Genomic DNA, 12,003 nt, shown 5'->3' with positions numbered 1-12,003 from the left:
CTGGAACTCGGCTTTCGAAGGATCACCGCTCCGCTTAAGCCTGCGGTATTGGACGGTGCGGCATGAAGTAAGCCACGGGCACGCGCGAGATCCGATCAGGACCGTTTTCCAGGTGTACTTTACTCTCGGAGGTTTCAACTTTCAATTACTGAGAATTTGTTACCTCCGGGTATCGATAATCCTGTTCGACCCGATCCGTGTCCTAGTCTGGTCCATACTTCGGGCAGATCCACTTGGCTAGGACCCAAAACAGTCCCAGGGCTATAAATCGGAGAGATTCTCTTGGCGCACGGACAAGGTCAGGTGAAGAAGGACCGTCCCAGTGCCGAGTGCAGACCTTTAAGAATTTAAAACACGTTTAACCGTCCGCTTGACTCGATGCGATAAGCACTTGCAGCCACGGAATCAAAGAGAATTCAACGATGCGGTTCATCTGGCGCCACGAGCTGGCCTCGCACACTCAAATGTGACCAACGCCACCTTCGCTGATTCGGTACAGAGGCACAACCGTGAACGGAACTCTTTGAACATTCCGCCAAGCAATTACGAACTTTCAAATCGCGGCGAGCAATTGGACGGGTTTACTCCGGGTCCTCTTCTCCGCTCTTTATGTCTTCTCCGTCCTGACAAATTCCAACAATTCCCGCACCGTGAACAAGTCGGCAACTGTCACACGTTTGAACTCCGCGAGCTTTTGTGAAAGAAAATGAAGATGAGCTACCGATGAGCAAACTTTTTGAACGATGAAAGAGCGTTGAATATAAAGTGAAGTCGAGAAGTATATTCTCCAAGGTTATTAGGAAAATATGCCGTGAGTTTTTTTCTCCCCGGCTGATTTATAGTAAGCCGTGAGTCTCTAGCAACAGCTTTTCTCGGCTGAAGAGGTTATATTTCCGCGAACCGAGCCCTAAAGTCGCGGTGATGCCAGGTTATGCTCATTTTTATGCAAACACCGAGTTCTCTATCCGTACGTAATACACCCCAGCCGCCGAGCTGCTTTTACTTCTAACGGCATCAGGGTTGTTATTCCAGTCTGGAATGAAAACTTCCCGAACAGCTTTCCGGAAAAATCTGTCGATTAAAATGGAAATACCGCGGGTTTCCTCGACGCGAACAGAGCAGGAGCTTTCGAAGCTCCCTCTCCATGCAAGGATCGCTGCTTCGCGTGTGGCTGTAATCATAGTCGGGCGCTGTTTTTACCCGGGTCAAATGTTCCGGTGCAGGAGAGTTTGACGCGAGGTTATATTTTCGGATCGGGCAACGAGAAAGCTCGAAGTCGGTTCGATCCTCCCCGCAAAGTTTCAGCGAACGTCCGTTCCTCCCGAGTTCCATATGTTTCCTTGCTTTTACCGCCGCTTCGAATCTATCCAGACGGAGATCAATTATTGAACAGACACACCGGTTATAACGGACACGTAGTGCATGCCCCGATAGCCTCCAGCTACTCGGCAAAAGTGCTCGTAGACTATCGTTTACTGAACTTCCTTATGCACACTCTCGAGGAAAGTTGCGCAGCCACCGCAATTTGCTCGACTCGCTTAATTAGTTCGTCCGTTTTTCCCAACTCGGAACACGCCTGCACCGTAAAACACTTAGCCGGCGGGTGAATGCGGACAGGTGACATTGCAACTGTCTACCGACTAATTATATGACTTAGACGTGCCTCGGAAACGAGCCCGTTCACCCACGACCGTCCTTCGCGTGTCGTACAATCGGCTCAATGCCGAGGCATAGTCGTTCTGTTCATTGCAGTCCCTCGTTAAATCCACTTTATGCAGATTGTCCGACGTTACAAGCGTTTTTGAAGTTTTCCGTAGGCAATTGGGACTCTTCTTGAAAGTTTCTCCGCACTTTTCGTCTAATCCCAACGAGAATTCCACATCGTAAGAGTTCCAGAATTCACCCTCGAGATGAATACCGAGCGGTCATGTTATACACGTGGTCTTGAGAAATTCCGCAAGATGAAATTGTTTTATTTAGTACCACGTAGTACGTCTCTGGGCGTTTATCTGTAAGGCTCGATGTGATAAGGCGGGCTTTTTGCTCCACTGAGCATACGTGTCACTTGAGAAAGGACAAAAGGTAAGCTCTCTCAGCTTTTTGTTATATACTGTCGTTCTTCGTTGGTCCTTTGTCACCTGTCCTCTGTCCAAACAGCCCGACGCTTTTGTCGTCCAGCAGCATTTCAAGCGTTTGGAGAAATAAAGCCACACACACGTTTTCGCGAAATGTCATTCGCCGTTTCCGTCTCACCTATTACTGCAGAATTCGCTCCGCTAAAAACAGGGGGTCGGGAGACATCACTGGTTTACGTTTAAAAACATTTTCTCTCCGACAGAGTCGTTGCCTCAAGTTAAACGCCAGCTAGCCTCGAGTAAATTAGTTTTTCCTCGTCCTCCGAGACTCCTTTTCCTTCGAAACTGCAGGGAATGATCGGTGGCCTCGTTTCACAGCAACGACCGTTTTCACCGCAGACCGCATGTCCGTCGATTCGACACGTGAGTCACGCGGGACCGTTTCAGTTTTCAGTGCGAAACAAATTGGAAGCACTTCGATTTTAGAGTCGAGTATAATCGCAATGCATCCCACCACTGCACGGATGAAAGTATGACGGGGGCTGTCGAATGTGCAGCGGTAGCCCATTTGCCGAACTTGTTAGTATCGGCATCACGTCAACCGGTTGCAAAGTGACATGACACGTTTGCAGAACTCCGAAAGATTTATAGATCGTATACGTATGTATACAAATGTCGAGATATATTTTCGGATGTTCGGTCCTCACGATCAATCGTTGCTCTGCACTTGCGCGTCTCAAGTTTGCTAATTATTATTTTCTTGACGAGGGAATTTCCCCCTCCCCAGAAAATCACGTACTCAGCCTTAGTCACCCCGCCAATCGATAGATTTTCCCTTAAACCGCGGCCTGGCTGACCTTGTTTCTTGCAGATCCTGACTACCAGAAAATTCCATTAAGACACCCCGGTTGTTGAAAAAATAACGTCTTTCAGGGTGAACACGTCCCTTAACGAGAAGAAACAGTCGACACAATGATGATTACGGGGTGGTGGAAGACCGCGATGGAGGCGGGTAGGATGTTGCGCGGAATATTGATGGGGACTCCGCGGAACAGTCGAGTAACAATGAAAAATTGCCAAGAAGAACGAACGGTGCATTAAAGTGATTAAAAAATGAAAAAAAAAAAAAACGGGGAAAAGTAGCCGAAGCAAAGGAGCGGCCGATGGAGTCGAAATTCGAAGAGAGCTTGCGACCAGAAAGCGTTCAACTTGAATACACGTAAGTATACGAGTATGCACGCAACCGCCGCCTACGCGGTTTTCGCTGCACAACATGGAATACGAAATCGGAACGTTTGGGGTTGTTATCGATCCTCCGGCCTCCACCCCGAGAGAAAGCTCGACCATGCATACGGGGCAAATGCAACGTAACGGGAATTAAGCGCTCGTTTCCGGGGTGTCTGTATATTTGGGCTTAATTCAGTACCGAACGACCGTTTTATTTATATTACTTCAACGCAAGTGTATAACCGATGAGTGTGAGTGGAAGTGCCAAAATTTGCAGGATCGAAACTCGGCGGCGTGAACGGCGGTTGAATTATCTCGGCAATTATCGTAACGGATAATCGCGATGCACGTTCAACATCTGTTTATCGGCTATAAAAAGTTGTGCTTTCACGGTCTAGTTGGGAGGAATTAAAAAGGAATTAACCTACGCTGCGCGTCGTGAGCAGGTTGCGGGTTAATGAAGCTGTTATTTGCGAATAAAAATTAAGCATGATACGGAGAGGGGGAGGAAAAATTAAGGGTGGAAGCAGCTCACAGCATAGTCGCGAGATTAATAATTATCCGCCGTAGTTAATAATTATTCTCCTAGGAAATAATGAAAATCCCGTCGAGCATGTATCGTTATGCGCATAATCAGCGGCGAGGGTCGACATGAAACGGAATTTAAATAAAAACCAATCCGGAGAATTGAAAAATGAATCGAGGATTTTCGCGGCGCTTCTGCGCCAGAATTCGCACGGTTAATTCTGCAGCGTTGTTTACGCCAACGGCTTAATTGCGCTCCCCGTATTCTCTCCGTTGATGTGATTATCCGACGTTTTAGTAAGCCCTTGATCGCCGAATTGCTGATCTTCGCGTATTGACCGAATCCATTGTTAGCGGCAATAGGCTCAACTCTCTCTCTCTCGCTCCCTCTTGGAAGGGTTAAATATAGCTTAGAATTAGGTCGGTGGAAACTCGCGGCTTCGATATTCTGCGGAGCGGCCTTATCTTGGACCAAGGTGAACCGAGCGATGTATCGAGAAGGTCAAAGAGCCGATATATACACGCTTGGCACGCCATTTTCCCGATCTTATACCGGAAACTGCAGAACACTGTTTCATACTTCGACGCTAATTATCCTTTTTTTATAATCTTGAAATAAGGAAGGCTTATCAAGTGCATCTCTCGTTGTTTTCATCGCTGGATTTTGGAAAAATCTTTGCCGTTACATCTTCGAAAATTTAGAGAGGCTTCTTTCGTCCGATCTGCGGTATAGAATCTATTCTCTCAAACCGAACCTCGTCGGTTTCCTGAAAGCCAATTCTCCGGATCCAACCTCCGAATAATCAATGAGATAAGTCGATTTTACACACAGCAGGTATCGCGAGTCAGATAGTGGCGTGATAAAAGATTGCGGTAACGTTTTCCCGGAGTGAATCTTTCTGCGAACTGACGCGAGAATCTCAGACGTACGGTGACGTTAAAATTGCAAACGAAAGACGGTTCTACTCCCTGCTAACAATAGACCGGAGCGCATCTTCTATCCGTACCTACTTTGGAGTGCCTTGAACACCTCCGCGAAAACCTACTTCGCTGGATTACCCGGGGTACATTCTTGTCTCTTACCCTTTTCTTCTTCTCTTGTCCATAGAAAACACGATCTGCTAATCTACCAGTTCCTTTTAGTTCTTCTCCGTGTCCGTAAAGAAGCGAAGGAACCTTCTATCGGTAACGATTTCGCGTCCGGGTCATTTTGCAAAACTTTCATGGAACTCGCGGCCGAGTTGTCCGGATGCTTCCGTTCGCATTTCTCGGATAGTTCTGCAGCTCGGACTTGACCCAACAATTGCAACGGAGGAAACCTTCTCGTTGAAAATAATTCACATTCACACCGGCGATCCTCGAAAGCGGTTGATGAAAATTTTCCTCCTCATCCGACCAAGTTTTCGGATTAATTCTAAGACACGTCAATTTGAATTCCGATCAATTCTCATCAGCTTCGCGCTAACTATGTATGTACTTATAATCAGCGAGTGAAGAAGAAGGGGAAAAAACGTCCGATCAATTTACCGAGTCATCGCTCAAGAAGTTGTTTCTAATTATATTCAACACCCGTTCAAACTTCCGATATGATTATATTGTTATACACACAAGAAGGTGTTCGGAGATGAGCTCATCCTTTAAACTGTTGCGGGAGATCATTTGGCTTCGCGGATTCGTCGAGTCTCGTCGAAACTTTGATAAAGTAATATAGGTACACACCGTCTACCTGTTGTGTTTTTCATCAGTTTGCCGCTACACGAATTTCGGGTAATTGAATATGGGATTAAATCTCGTCGATGGCTAATTAATTAGGTAATTGACGAGGACACGGCATGGATTGAGTTCGTTATTTACGACTCTAGAAGCCGTCCCTAATTATTCAGTGCTCGTTTAAACTCGAATTAGAACTTTCGGAATTGAGGTGTGTGTATATATATATATATGTAATATATACATTGATATTATACAGCGAGAGAAGAGGAGAGCTCGGAATAAATTTGACGCTCGACAATTCTGGCAGCGCGAGCTATCATTCCTGACGTTTCGTTCCTGCTCTTGTTTCTTTTCTTTTTTTTTTGTTTTTACTTCTCTCTCTCCTTCATCTCGGCGTCGTCGGAGATATTGTCATAGTTTAATTCGGGCGCAGGGTGATACCTCTGAACTTGTCTGCCCTTAATTAAAGCGGGTAAAAACTTTTCCAAAGTTACGTCCTTATCCTACCACCCTTGTCCCTGTTTTTATCTCACTCGTTAACAGTCAAGGTTACTCTAACGGTAATCCCGGTCATCCCCTAATACACAAAGTTCTAATACAAAGTGGGACTAACGAGGTTGGAAGAAAAAAAGTAAGCGGTTTGATAAGAGAATGAAAAGCAAACAAAAATTACGATTAAACCTTCAAAGTCGTTCCACCTTCTCTCGCCAAAATGTTTTTCCTCTGTTAATATTCGAACCTGAAACGGTCGATTCAAATCGGAGATTACATCCGGGTTAATGTCAATCCCACCCTTCCATAATTCTGCGTATCTTTTCACGGAGTTTCAATTTTTAAGCGGTATTATATCGAGAGGTCATTGTACCTTTTTGTTTCGCTTTCGACGACATCTCAATGGCGGCAGGTGTTTGATAGGCGTCGAAGTCGAGCTTCGGGTTCGCGTAGCGAGGCTCGAAACGTATGCATATTTACACACGGAGGCCACATGCTGCAGATACAGCCGAACAACAGCTTCTCCTGGATCAAATTTATGTCGGTATATTTTATCCCGTGTTTTTCCCTCTCGATCAATCACGCATCGATGTGTGCAGCGGCTCGTGAAAATCAATTTTCATTCAAAATACCGAGTATATCGATATACAGGGCGTGAGAAGACTTCGTCGACTCTGACCGACCCCACGGAAGAGGATAAAACGGGACGGCCGACCTCTAGCCGATGTTAACGACTGTTTTTACTCCGCATTTTACGCACTCTCCCGTCTCTCCTCTGTTATCCCAACTTTTTCCCCGATTACACGCACGCGAGAGATAATGAAAATAATGTCGAGATAACGATGATGATGATGATAACAGGCCGGGAACTCCAAAGCCGTCAGGGACGCTCGTATCGTTCCAAATTCTGTTATCGTTGGGTTACGTACGTCTATCGGCGTAAACTTTTTGCAAATCAGAGCCCCGATTTGTTCGTGTTATGTCAGGAACAAGCTTCAGACCTGAGTTGTCAAGTACATGCAAGCTTTGCAGTGTCTTACAATTAAAGAAGAAAATAAAAGTAATAGGTTAATCGCAGGATTTGATGATTCGTTTATCGGCGTTCATCACGCAATTCGATCAAACCGGTACATTTCGATGCTTGCCGTGCGAACATTTGTTACGATTATACACGTAATTCAATGGAATCCAAATGTATTATGAGAAATGAAAATATATTTGTTTGAAAAAAGGCTTATGACTTCGTATCGACGTGATGAATTATAAATTTACCCATCGGGACTGAGAATCATCAAAATTTCGAGTAAAGCGTAAACCTACGTTTCGTAGTGTCGAACCGTATTGATTCTTCTTACGCAGTCTAAGAAATTGCGGCGCGTTAATTTCAGTGGCTGACAGATGACGAAGATGTCGTGCAGGTGACAGCAAAATCGGTCCACTCAACCGAGAGAGAAAGACGCGAATCGTCAAGTATGCGAGTGGAAGAATGAATGAGCAGAGAGAGAAACGTTATCTTCTTGTTCGTGAAAATTTTCTCCGGCATTTCAACCCACGCGAAGTCCAGATGTAGGCATTTCTGTTTCCGTCCCGTTTGATAAAAATTAATTCCCGAAAAACAGGATACTTCCAGCGCGGATTCTTGGAACTCCTTTCCCAAGGCTCGCTTCATCCGACTTTTTAAGGGCTCGACGAGCATCAGCGCTAGCGGGATCAGGCAAACGGACGCAGATGGATTGTTTTTCCTCAGCCGCGCCGGAATGAATAATGCATGGGAATGTGAACGGTGACCCCCGTTATCGCAACGGGTTTCGCTCACCGGAGCTGCAGGCTTAAGGCGCAAAGAGTCCCTCGGCCCTCGGGGTGAGTATCTTCATCTCGGCTCGTCGGTATGGACGCCTCACTTGTGAGGGGGGGGGGGGGGGTTAAAGAAAATGAAAACACTCAAGGTAATTTCAGTTTGAGGGCTTTGTTATATAAAATTTCAAGAATATTTAAAAAAAATTTCATTTCAATTAATAAGAAAATGGCGGCATGGCGCGTATAAGTAGCGAATGGCTCTCGGACTCGAGGGCTCTTGCGGTGGCGCATCTCCTGACGTCACTGTCCAACTTGCAATAGATAAAAAAGAAAGTCATCAACAACAAGTGTCATTTTCCGACCAAAAAATTGTTACAAAAATTTGTAGAAAAGAATTTTGGGATTGAAGTTCAAAAATCTAGCAACAAGCTCGAATCGATAAACAAGTTTCAAAGATTGTGTCGGAATTTTAAATTGATAGGTTAAAAATTGACCGAGGAATCTGCGCGACCGGATTGAAAAGGTGGTCGTTCGTTACTTATGTGCGCCATGCCGCCATTTTGTTATCAATTTTGATGAAAAAATTCCCAAATGTTTTTCAAACTACAACTAATAAAGCCCTCAATCTCAAATTGCTCCAAGTGTTATCATTTTCTTAAAAATAAAAAAAAAAAATCCTAACAACAGGTATGATTTTAGATCGGCCAAGCTTTATCCCCCTTTAAAACATTCCCACAAAACTCCATGCCATTTTTGAAAATCAGTTCAATCTACACGTATCACCTACCGGTCTCTGCGATAATTCTGCACGTGGGAATTTTATACAGCACGAAAGCCGCGACTCGCTATTGTGTCCTGATATATTTGTTGACGGACGCATTTGTAACCGTGGAATGCCCAGCAGTAACGAATATCTGATAAGGACAGAGGCCGCCGTCTTTTGTTTGGGGGTGTACAGTCGAAGAGGTTGATCCGGGATTCAAAGGTCCGGATGACGTTCGAAGCAACTTGGAAACGGTGAAAGTTGACAGCTTCCTTCGTTATTTTACCGTTTAGCAGAGTTCTCGCACTTTACAAATTATGAAGAAATCGGAGGTCCACACCCCGATGGACATCGGATTTCGGATGATTCCGGGCTTTCAGCGACGCCGCGAACCTCGCCAGATGTACGTCTGCTCGCTCGTGCGAGGAAACATCGCTGCCACGGTTTGGGACGAGGAACAAAACGTCGTTACGAATTATCGTTAGCGAGACTTTGGGCGACATTTGGATCAGACTCGGGTTTCACTCCTTTTCATCCCCCCAGGATCCCTCGCATAATTCTCAAAGGTTAAAGGTCGACGAGTCGTTGTTCGCCTTCGTTGGATAAATCGTTTCACATCAACCAAGCTAAACATTTATCATAGGTCTCTATAGTCTTCCGATAGCTAGTTTGTACCGTGATACACGTTCAGACCTGGGAATTTTCCACCCTCGACTCTCCGAGATTGCGAATTGTCATTTCATTCGAAGCACTCTTTGCTCGGCGCAGGATTTACTCGCTTTTAGATGCTAGTTAATATCTTCACCCTACAATTCGGGTGATCGATAGTTTATTCAAGATTTCACGCCGAGTATCAGATTACTGCAGAAGCTCGCAGCTGCACGTAAGCCTGCAGCTTTGCTGCTTGGGACAAAACGGTTCGGATTCAGAGTGGAGGAGAGAGAGAGGGAAAGAATTTCGCGTGGCTGAAGTTAAGAGGGTCAAGTTTTCTCGTCAAGGGTGCGTGCGTGGAGCGTGCCTGTGTGGACATAGGTGTACATCGTGCACACGTGCAGTACTTGTCCCTGGCAAACACTGGCGAGGGTTTTACCTACTGCGTCTAAGTTTGGAGGGACAGTGTGCCTACGGAACAACTCGCCTTCACGGTGGACGAGCCTGGCAATTTCTCTCCTGACTTTACGAGACCAGAGAAAGGCGCATTAAGCTTGCAACAGTTCTGGATGGAAGTCGTGAAAAGTTTCTACTGCTGCAGGAACGAGTCAACCTTGCCCTCTTTTTCAATCGCGGAAGCATCTGGAAGGCCTAATTAATGTATATTTATTTGATCACCTCCCCTCACCCCTCGGGTAAAGGATATAAAACGGGGCGACTCCGTCAACTCAGCCCTGAATTGAGCCGTAAACTGTCTTTTAGAGTTCCAACCGAATCCCTACGTTTCAATCATTATCATTTGTGACACGGATCCACGGTTTTGCCAGGTTTGATGAAACGCGACTGCAGTCAGCGAGATGCCTACCGAGAGGGGGGCTTTTCAAGTCCTAAAAAATCGTTCTACTCGATTCGTTCCGACCACGGTACAAGTTTCTTCGACGTGATTTTATTCCGGAAGGATTAATTTACTGAAGTCCGGATTAAACCTTGGCCGGATTAAACCGGGTTCGTTCTCATTACCGTTAGCAAACTCTCCCGCACCACCTATAGCTGCTATTGCTGAAACGCACGAGTCTTTTCCTTCACCGGGCTGCTTTTCTCCCCCCTCCCCCCACGCTGCAGATGAAACGAGCTACAGGTCCGGCTGGCTAATGATACCGTTTGGATGCTACCCGAACGAAGCAAAGCATTCGCGTAAGGAACGCGATAATTTGCTTCCAGCAACGGAGAAGGGTGGAAAATTTTTGCCGCCCTACTCTTTTAATCCCCGTGCCAGATGTCGCCAACGATTTTTCGGGGTTCGGGTCCATCCCGGATTTGTTGAACAAGTTATGTTTGGATGCTGGGACATAAAACTGTGTGTACAGCTTGTTTACCCCGCTTTTAGGGCTCGCGCATAGGCGCGCAAGCGTGTTTGCGAGTGTGTGTGTGTGTCTGTGTCTGTGTGTGTGCTGTAAACAACGCTCTCGGAGCCATCACGAGCGCCGCTTGACAAAGCCCTCTTCACCCTTGTCCTCGACGATGGTCAATTTTGATTAATGGTACCGTGCTTGTGACGTGAATGCAGGTTATATACAATAACGAGTGATTTAGGAAATGGAGGACGGCTCCTTCATGCCCTCGAGATTCCGCGAGTTCGGTTCAGGCTTAAATATAACTCCCTACTTTTTTGTACACGGACGCATTAAGCCGGAAGAAATTAACGACAAATGTTAAATCAGTTCTACCATAAATTGCGCGTAAACGAACCTTGGTTGAAATTCATTTTCCGCCATAAGTTGAACGAATTCAAGTATACCGATGCGTTGGCAATTGCCCGCAGCCCCGAGTAATACCAAAAGTGATAAAAATCCAAAAACAATTACAATTTTATGTGAGTCACGCAAGCTCGCTTGAATGAAGCGTTAAAATTAACTGTCACCACGGGCTCGTTTCTACACCGCGGGTTTTCACCGCCTTGAAAGCGTTGTTTCTGCGGCATAAATTTTTTATTTCATCTTAAAATTCGCTTCCGTTCGATTTCGTGATTTCGAATCTCGTTAAGAGAGTTCCGGAAAATTGCCGGTGTTTCAAAAATACGGTCTCCTCAACACTCTTCCAGGTGGTGGTGGTAAAGCTCTCTTCCAGACAAAATACGTAGGTATAAATTGATTCACACTGCAGGTAGGTAGAGTATCGATGCCATGTCGAGAGGCGAAGTGGCTCTAAAAGTTTATCGAAAATCGTACCTTCTAGATTTAATACGGCCACAGCCGCCACGGTAAAATGCTGCAGTGAAACAGTGCCCATATCCATTCGTCCAGGAATATGCTCCATTTCGCGTATTCTCCAAGTGCAGCCTCGAGGCGCGTTAGCATGCCGGTAACGTAATACGCGCGACGTAAAGTACGGGGTGCAACGGGGGGGAGGGGGTCATAAAACGGTGGACTTAATCCGTTCGGCGCGGAAGTGGGCATATCGAATAAAGGGCGCCGTGACGCGTAGCTGGACGCCCATCATATCGCGTCTGATATTTCGCGGAGGGGGGGGGGGGTTACTCGATCAAGAAATACCCTCACGTAGTTCGCGGTACGCAATTAGGGTCGACATCCACGCGGACTACGGAACAATTCGTGGTGGACCCGCAAATATTTGGTCATTGGATATCCCGATGGCCGTATTCCGTTATATCACCAGGGAATATTCGTTCGACGGGAATCCTGATCCTGCCGCAACCCTCACGCCGAAATCTTTACCACCCTCCGACGCGAAACTCGTAAT

The sequence above is a fragment of the Neodiprion lecontei genome, chromosome 3 (assembly GCF_021901455.1).
Source record: "Neodiprion lecontei isolate iyNeoLeco1 chromosome 3, iyNeoLeco1.1, whole genome shotgun sequence".
NCBI classification, from domain to species: Eukaryota; Metazoa; Arthropoda; class Insecta; order Hymenoptera; family Diprionidae; genus Neodiprion; species Neodiprion lecontei.
Note: the sequence above shows the minus strand (reverse complement) of the source record.